The sequence below is a fragment of the Palaemon carinicauda genome, chromosome 17 (genome assembly GCF_036898095.1).
Source record: "Palaemon carinicauda isolate YSFRI2023 chromosome 17, ASM3689809v2, whole genome shotgun sequence".
NCBI lineage: Eukaryota > Metazoa > Arthropoda > Malacostraca > Decapoda > Palaemonidae > Palaemon > Palaemon carinicauda.
The window spans coordinates 32,064,863-32,074,253 of record NC_090741.1 but is presented as its reverse complement, the minus strand read 5'-3'; the positions used below and the strand labels follow the sequence as shown (position 1 = coordinate 32,074,253).

Here is a 9,391-nt window from a genome sequence, read left to right as displayed (position 1 = left end):
ATATATATATATATATATATGTATATATGTAATACATACCCATCATTCCCAATTATATTTGATAGAGCCAGATAGTTGAACTATCGTTAAAGCTAAAAGTATAGTATTTATAAGAAGGAAGTTTTTCTGTAAAACAATTCTCGGCCGCAGTAAAGTTGACTTTTTAAGAAATGTACCAAGCGAGCGATAGTTTAGTTTGTTATACTTCCTGCCTTTCTCTCTTCAGAGTCCTTGGCTTGGCATAGCGAAGCTTCCTCAGAATACCTTGCCGGTGATACGAATAGTTAGGTGGGTGGTTGGTGGTGACCAGTTCGGTTCGTCGAGTTGATTTTTATTTGTGTAAGTGTCTAAGGTTTTGAGATTATTCATTGGAGATCTGTTGATATATGAGAGTTATTTCTATATATACTGAAATTATTTTAAATGCATATTTTTTTTAAATTTTATTTGTCTAAAGTTATTTTTTAAATACTTTTGTCTTAACATACAGGTTTATAAGTTAATCAAATGTATGTATATTGATTTTTTTTTTTTGTCTATGTTTTAACTTGCTGGTTTATTTTTACTTTCAGGTAAAAGTTTGTGATACCCAGATTACCTGTGTTCCGAGCTGATAATTCTGCTTCAAATTTCTTTATTACGAGTTCGTGTCACCTGTAATATCGTTCTGTATAGCTCAACATGTAGCCACATACACTTTAGAGACTGACTTACGACAACGCTAGAATCTGGTGAAGTATTTTTCCATCTGAATCAAAAGGCAAGTATTATTCTATGGTTTGTATTTAACACCCTTTGAAGCAAGCTAGTCCTCCCCGATTGGGGGCGCCGCCCGTGGGAGGACGTTCCCTGTGGCACACGGGTGACCGTTGAAGGTCTACCGTGTGCTACAGGGAGGCTTGCTTCTAAACCCTTTGGTTTCAAGTTTGGTGAGTATTTTACTTTTTGTACCTTTATTTAGGTTGTGCAGTTTACTTTAGAGCCTGTTAATATCATATTTAGAGTAGTTTTAACCCTGGATAGGTACGGTGGGTCGTTTGCGACCCCGAGCGTCAAAAAAAAACAGGTTTTTCTCACGTGACTCACCCCTGTGACTGAATTTGTGGGTGATCGACCTGCAGGAGGTGTCTCCCCTACACACTCTAGTAGTGTCCAGATGTGCATTGCTGTAGCTGTACTCCTTCCCCGATTTCTGAGACGCGTCGGGGTCGTTCGCGTCCGAGTTTACCCTTCTGAGGTAGTTTGCATAATTATCAAAGTTATTACGTATTATGAAATTGTCGTAGAATGGTGCAACTTGTATAGGTTATCAGTTGTGGAAAGTCTTGGTGGATTGTTTGGCTACCATGTGCATGTTTTTTTTTTTAGTTAAAATGTCGTTCATCACCACGAGGACCATTTTACCGCGAGTGCCCCTTTTTCATTTTTTTTCATTTTTTTGCCAAGTCATTTTTCCGTAAGATATTGCCAAATAGCGTCGTAAAACTTTTGCTTGTTTAGTGTTGGAAAGTGTGTCTAGATGATCTGGCTACCCATGCATGACTTTGTTTTTGTCAGATACGACGTAGTTATTGGTATATTGGGTATTTAACTGCGGTTACCAATTTCTGTTTCTTTTTCAATATTTGTAAAAATTACTACGTAGTAAGGAATTGCCGTATATTATTCATTTTTTTTTCATGTTTATGTGTTAGAAAGTGTGCCTTGATGGTTGGGCTAACACGTGCATGTCTTTTTTTTTATCTGAGATGTCGTATATTAGAATGTCGGGCATTTTACCGCGAGTGTCCCTTTTTAATTTTTTTTAATTTTTTTGCCAAGTCATTTTTCCGTAAGATATTGCGAAATAGTGTCGTAAAACTTTTGCTTTTTTAATGTTGGAAAGTGTGTCTAGATGATCTGGCTACCCATGCGTGATTTTGTTTTTGTCAGATACGACGTAGTTATTGGTATATTGGGTATTTAACTGCGGTTGCCAATTTCTGTTTTTTTTCAATATTTGTAAACATTTACTACGTAGTAAGGAATTGCCGTATATTATTGATTTTTTTTTCATGTTTATGTGTTAGAAAGTGTGCCTTGATGGTTGGGCTAACACGTGCATGTCTTTTTTTTTATCTGAGATGCCGTATATTAGAATGTTGGGCATTTTTCCGCGAGTGCCCCTATTTATTTGTTTTGCATTTTTTTGCTTAGTCATGTTACCGTAAGGAATTGGCAAGTAGTGTCGCAAAACTTATATTTTTATAGTGTTGGAAAGTGTTTCTAGATGATCTGGCTACCCATGCCTATTTTTTTTTTAGCCAGATATGGCGTATATATAAGTATGTGTTCGATTTTCCTGTGATTGCCATTTTTTAGTTTTTTCCCATTTCTTTCAAAATTACTACGTACTAAGGAACTATCACAGAGTAATATTTCATTTATATGTTTATTTGTCGGAAAATATGCCTTGATGGTTTGCCTAGCACGTGGCTGAAAATTTTTTTTTCTGAAATGCCGTATATTAGAATGGCCATTTTTCCACGAGTGCCCCTTTTTATTTGTTTTGCATTTTTTTGCTTAGTCATGTTACCGTAAGGAATTGGCAAGTAGTGTCGCAAAACTTATATTTTTATAGTGTTGGAAAGTGTTTCTAGATGATCTGGCTACCCATGCCTATCTTTTTTTTAGCCAGATATGGCGTATATATAGGTATGTGTTCGATTTTCCGGTGATTGCCATTTTTTCGTTTTTTCCCAATTCTTTCAAAATTACTACGTACTAAGGAACTATCACAGAGTAATGATTCCTCTAGATGTTTATTTGTCGGAAAATTTTGTTTACTTTTTTTTTGATTGAATATCATCAAATTTTTTTAGCTAAAATATTGTTTTACATTTTTTTTTCGATTTTATTTCCCTTCAAAAAAAATTTTTTGGGTCAGAATTTTAATTTTATAGACGTAAAATAATCGACAATTATCCAGCAACCCACCATACAATTTTTATGCATATCCAATAATAATTAGATTAGTAAATAACACCTTGAAATTGACATACCCTTCCTACATTTCAAGTGGCAGATTAGGGAGTCTGAGTCAGTGTGGTTGGCGGCCATTTTGTGGACATATCCGAAGCGTAAGCTGCCCTATCTATATATATTCTTGTTCCCTATAGAATTTGTGATATTTTGGTATATTTTTACCTGCATAAATATCATATTATATATTAAATATATGTATTTTTTTACGAAATTTCCAAGTACTCAAAAAATTACCTTTAGATATGGCCCCTGATATAAATGTAATTTACAAAATAATGAAGATTTTTTTACATATTTCTATTTTAGGATAACATATGTTTATTCCCTAAAAAAATTAGCCACTTCCTATTTCATTTGGGTACCCAAAAAAATTCATGAAATTTGGACAATTTTTTTTGGCCAAAAAAAGTTACCCTTTTTTTCTCATTTCAGATCTTCACCTCCATGGGTCTGACTTCATCCAAAATACATCAAGATGTGTCCTAAACATTCAAGAATCAATTCCTAAAAGGATTTGTGTATATATGTATAAACTTTTTTTTTATGAATTTTTATGTCAGGTCTTTTGTTTTTTCTACTTAATTTTTTAAAATATTTATAATAAATAGTTTTTCTGCAGATGAGTAGTATTTATCTTTACAGTTGTTTTAAGCATTCATTGAAGTTTTTTTTGGCAAAAGAAAAAAGGAGGTTACTGCAAAAACTGATTTTTCAAGAATTTTTTTTGCCGTCGGGGTCGTTCGCGTCCGAGTATACCCTTAAAGGGGTGTCCGAGGACCGTACCTATCCAGGGTTAAGTTTCTTTTTTATTCTCTTATTAAGATGCCATAAATCATATAAAAAGTCTCATCTTTGTTTTCTTTTCAAATTCAGTTTATTAAGATGGCTTATAAATCATATTCTAAGTTTTAAGAATGTATGTATACGTTGTTGTACAAAATTGGTACACTTTTATCATGCTGTTAATATCTATTTCTTAATACTACATGCTTAAGATGTTTGTCAATTTGTTTATTTAGAGTTTCCCAACTCTTAAAAGAAACATTTCTGATACTTGACACTTTTCAGATTGGGTGATGCAACTTCAGGTCAAGATGATTCAAGGACCAGATTCGGAGAATCAAACTTCTATTTTGGTATAGTTTGGGTTGCTGGAAGATTGTTGCTGGAAATCCTGCCTGAGGATTTTTGAAAGTCCTGGCAAGATCTTTTATAAGAATTTGGATAGTGTCCACTGGAGTTTTTGAAAATTCAGTTTTTACTGAAGACTGGTGGTTTAATTATTAGTAATTCCTTTAAATAAGTTACTGGTAAGTTATAACGGAAAAACTCTAGCGATGTTGATAAAAAAAAATTCTGAATTTTGGCAAAATTCAGGTATTCTGGCAGATAAAATCCTATGAAGTTAGCCATTAAAGAAAATTCAAACTTATTTGATTTGATATTTCATATCATTGGAGATTGCCAGATGACTTAATGCTAAGCATTATCTAGTAGATTGAAATATATTAATTTCATATTTAATTAATAGTTGTTTGTACCTTCTTAGAATAAGTTTAGATTTTCTACAACCTGGTTGTTATATTACAAAAATATTTTGAAAATGAAGGTAACTTTTTTTAATTTTTGGCTTTGGTTTAAACTTTTGAAATTCATATATTAAATTTGATCAATTTCATTACTAAAACTATGAATTTTACAAAGTTAATTAATTTTTGATAAGGGAAACCACATGGTTTCAAAATCTGTATATGAAAACAAAAAAAGGTCTTTCATTGAAACTAATCACTTGTAATGATTTCAAATGGGAAGCCGTATTGCCTTCTTGTTGACAATTAAGATTCACTGATTGAAAATAAACTACAGTTCGGCGTTTCTCTGAAAGCTAAACTGTCTTAATCTTGCTTATAATTTGCATTTTGCATATATTTTACCGTAGCTTCAATATACGAACTTGGTAACTTACTGCAAGAAGTTTGCGACAAACGGACAGTTAATATATTGAACAAACATTATGATCAGTCAATATACGCATAAGTGTTTGCCAAGAAAGATTGTTTGACTTCATACTTATTGTAATGAGCTTGATTTTCTTATTTTGGGTCTCGGACAGCTTAAAGGATGAATATAATGAAGGGGGTGTAGTTTAGGCCCTAAGGGATTGTGTCACTTAAAATCTCTCTCTCTCTCTCTCTCTCTCTCTCTCTCTCTCTCTCTCTCTCTCTCTCTCTCTCTCTCTCGGTGACAGCAAAGCCTCTCAAAAAAAAAAAATTTCAATAGCCTGATTAAAAATTCCCCAAGGGATGAGTTTCCATTGAAAATCCACTAGTCTGGCAAAGGTCAAATCTACTTTTAACTTAACATCATAATGTGACTGAATTTATTCCTCTAATTCTTGAAATGAACTTGGTTAAAGCTCTCTGCTGTACTGGATCAATACGGTCAAACCAACAGTTCTTGGGAAAATTATTTTTTCATGAAAATCAGTTATCAATTTGAAATGGAGATTAGAGGAGTGCCCGTGGTGGTTGAAGATTATTATTATTATTATTATTATTATTATTATTATAATATTACTTGTTATGATACAACCTTAGTTGGTAAAGCAAGATGCTGTGAGCCCAAGGGCTCCAACTGGGTAAATAGCTCGATGAGGAAAGGAAATAAGAAAACTAATAGAATAGTGTGCCTGAGTGTACCGTCAAGGGAACTCTAACCCAATACAGTGGAAGACCATAATACACACTACAGAGGCTATGGTACTATAGAGAAAAGTGGTTTGATTTTGGAGTGTCCTTCTCCTAGAAGAACTGCTTACCAATATTTTGATTATAGTTGCGACCGAAATATTAAACTACCGTACCAAGAAAATATAATAACTCTGTTGTATTGTTTACAACTAAACCAAGCAAAGATGAAATAATAAATACTGATGATTGTATAAATGGCGCATCCAATACTAGTTTAGCCTTTTGCAATAAATAGAAAAAACAATAACTCGAGATATTTGCGTGAAGTTCTCGTATGCCCTTGATTTCCATCATTTCTCTGAAAGCTCATGTTAGAATTTAGAAATAAGAATTTGTCACTACAGATATATGTGGCTGAATTTCTTTAAATTTTTTCAAAACTCCGTAATTTCAGTAAATAACTAAGTTCATATTGACCCTAAATACAATAGGTTCTTTGGCCCCATAATTGAGTTTTGTGTCGTATTTTCAGTTACATAAAAACTGTATGGTCATCATTGCATTTCTATTAATTACTTCTTTTACAACTCGTGAGACACAAGCTGAAAAACAGAAACTTAACTCTACAAGTTAAGTCATCAGATGAGAAGAGCAAAAGATGATAATGTTTATGAAAGACCGATAACCGAGATAAAACTGGAGATTATATTATAGGAATGGAGTAATGGAGTTAGAAGACTGTGGAGCTGAACAATGTGAGAGAAGCGAGAAATCAGGACCTTTAAATCAGACACTTCAAAAAATACTGCAGATAAATATTTAATGTGAATTAATCACCAAAAATAAGTTCAAAATGGACACAGTGTTCAGCAGGTTTCGAGAAACATGAGTAGTGATGAAAATTATTTTATCAAATCTCAATATTTCTAAAATCTATGGAAAATCATTTCAAAAATAGCATTGGAAATTATGGGATTCTATCTATCGTCATTAGATTATTTTTTATCTTTTAATTCGTAATAAAACTTTGTTCATAAAATGCTCAAAATTTTAATTAATGGACAAATCAGTGTTTGTTTTTTTCCTCGCGAGAACTAAATGTACCAAGAGTCAGGGCTGTCACAAGGCCAATATTTACACTCGTAACGAAGTACAACATCCGTAAACATTATTAAAACATAATCAAAACAGGTTACTTTGAATGAAAGAAAACTATTAGGATAAAGATAAAACTGAAAAAGGCAAAGAAATCATCATAATAGTATCATATCAGTTTGTTGTCGCTCAAGATTTATAATAATATTGTTATTTTTAGTCTCTGTTAAAATAATCATATCTCCTAAAGGAAGATTATTTAGTTTGCATCTGCTCCATATTAAGTTTAAGTCTAGGCGAAGGCATGATCTCTCTCTCTCTCTCTCTCTCTCTCTCTCTCTCTCTCTCTCTCTCCCAAAATTGGATATATATGAAAGAATAAAGTAATTTGTAAAAAGAAATCAGATTCGAACATTCGAGGAAAGAAAGAAAACAGAGTCATGGCTTCTGCTTCCATATGTCTTAAGCGTTGCATTGTAGGCCTATGTGACATTGCAGTCAGCGGGAACATCGTTGCTTTTGTGCAGGTTTTCCAAAATCCAGCAATTGTTTTCCTGAGTTTCTTCAGTAGCAGCAAATACGATCAATTCCATTGCAGAATCGTTTAAACAATTTCCCCTGGATTTAGACTCGCACTTTCAGGATCTTAGTCCAATTTTTTCTCTTGATTAAAAGAAACTATTTTAGTGAAATTATTTTCCATAAATTATAATCAAGATGTTGTATTGTTAAGACTTTGGATAATAGTTACTTGAATACCTAAGCCCATCTGTTGTCTTTGCTCTACAGTGAGAGAAAAACTGTTTAGAACCTTGTTTTCAATTATGGCTTAGAAATACCTTGTTAGTAGTCAGCGGGTTGTCTGGTGTGTTGCAAGAAGTATAAAGCGATCAAAAACATCTACAATAATATGTTTAGTCTGAACCCTTGGTCAATGAAATGTGCTTAAATGATGAAAGAATTTCAATCTTCAACTTCAATACTCCATTTTTGTTAGGCCTATAAATATTTCCATTCCTTTACTTCAATATTCATCGAAGAGTCACAAATAATTTCCAAGAATTCAATACAACTGTTGTTTATTTCGTAGCTGACTGTCTGAACAATATGGTTCTGTTGGACGGGAGATCGAGTCATGGTCAAACTCGATAGTTTCTTGTAGTGTCTGCAACCTCACCATCCTTTTGAGTTAAGGAGGGGGGGGGATTGTGGGAGCCTATAGGTCTACCTACTGAGTTATTAGCAGCCACTACCTGGCCCTCATTGATCCTAGCTTGGGAGGAGAGTGGGATTGGCCGCTGATCATATGTATATATGGTCAGTCTCTATGGCATTGTCCAGCTAACCAGGGCAATGTCACTGCCCCTTGCCTCTGCTATATTTGTATGGCCTTTAAAAAAATATTTAATTTGTTCTTTTCAAATAAGCTTTAGCTCTGGTCCTGGTGAATATAAAAGATAGGCAAATGACCTAATTAAGACATGAATGAAATAAGAACCAAGAAAACGTTAACTATTATTCATTTATTCATCCATTAAAACGTTTGGAAAGAAGAAATATTCATTTTTGATGCCCAAAAAAAATCCTCTTCTTACCTCCATTTCCTTCGTTTATCAATTAGCATTTATTCAAGCATTTCATTTCCGACTCGAGTCATAATGTCAAAATCCAATTTGTTGTAATGCAAGATTAATTTAATGTAAACTTATTTATTTGTTTCACTAAAAATGCGATCTCTCTGTTGATAACTTGAAAAGCGTTAGTGAGATTGAAAACTAGAAGCATTTCACTACTGGAGAAAAGACTGAACATTTTAGTAATTCGAAATACTTCGGTGTAACGTTCATATATATTTCCTTGCATTTTCAGCGAAGGACATTCCCTCCTAAGGATATATTCCTTCTCGAAAATGTCTTCGTTTTAATATTATTATTTTCCATCTTCGAAATGAAAGGATCTAACTTATAAGAATATTACGAATCTGATCATTTTGTTCTCGCCGTAGGAGGCCGTTGTTCCCAGAAACCTCGTCCGCATCAAACCGACATCAGCTTCGACTTCAGAAGCAGAATATAAAAGGACTGGATCCTTTTCTCTGCTGGATACTAATGGACAGGAACTATTACTATTATCCTTCAGAGGAAGAAGGAGTCCTACCCCCCTCCCGGGGGGAGTCCTTTGACTGTGACATGAGTATTGCTTTCCGAGTCGTAGCCCTGAGGGACATCTTGAAATTTTTTTATCAGGTCGTTTGTCCTGATTTCGTTCGTTTTAGAATAACTTACATTGAAGGTACAGGTGCTGGCCACGGGCTTTTGCCCAAGACATCCTTTAATTTAGGTATTAAAAAACAATGGTTTGGTTTTGGAGTGTCCTTCTCAAAGAAGACCTGCTTACCATAACTAAAGAGTCTCTCTTACCAAGACGAAAGCTTGATTTCTTATACGAGGATGTGCGACCCACAAAAAAAAAAAAAAAAAATAATATAATAACTCGGTTGTATCGTTTACAACTAAACCAAGCAAAGATGAAATAATAAATACTGATGATTTTATAAATGGCGCATCCAATACTAGTTTAGC

General features: G+C 33.6%; 1 long non-coding RNA gene across 1 annotated transcript; it reads left to right on the top strand.

Annotated features, from left to right (window-relative positions):
• The first annotated feature begins 243 nt into the window (after nucleotides 1-243).
• LOC137656641 (uncharacterized) lies at nucleotides 244-4,935 on the top strand. Its single transcript, XR_011046979.1, has 3 exons — nucleotides 244-339; nucleotides 573-929; nucleotides 4,093-4,935. It is a non-coding gene; the product is annotated as an uncharacterized lncRNA (long non-coding RNA).
• Nucleotides 4,936-9,391: the final 4,456 nt, after the last annotated feature.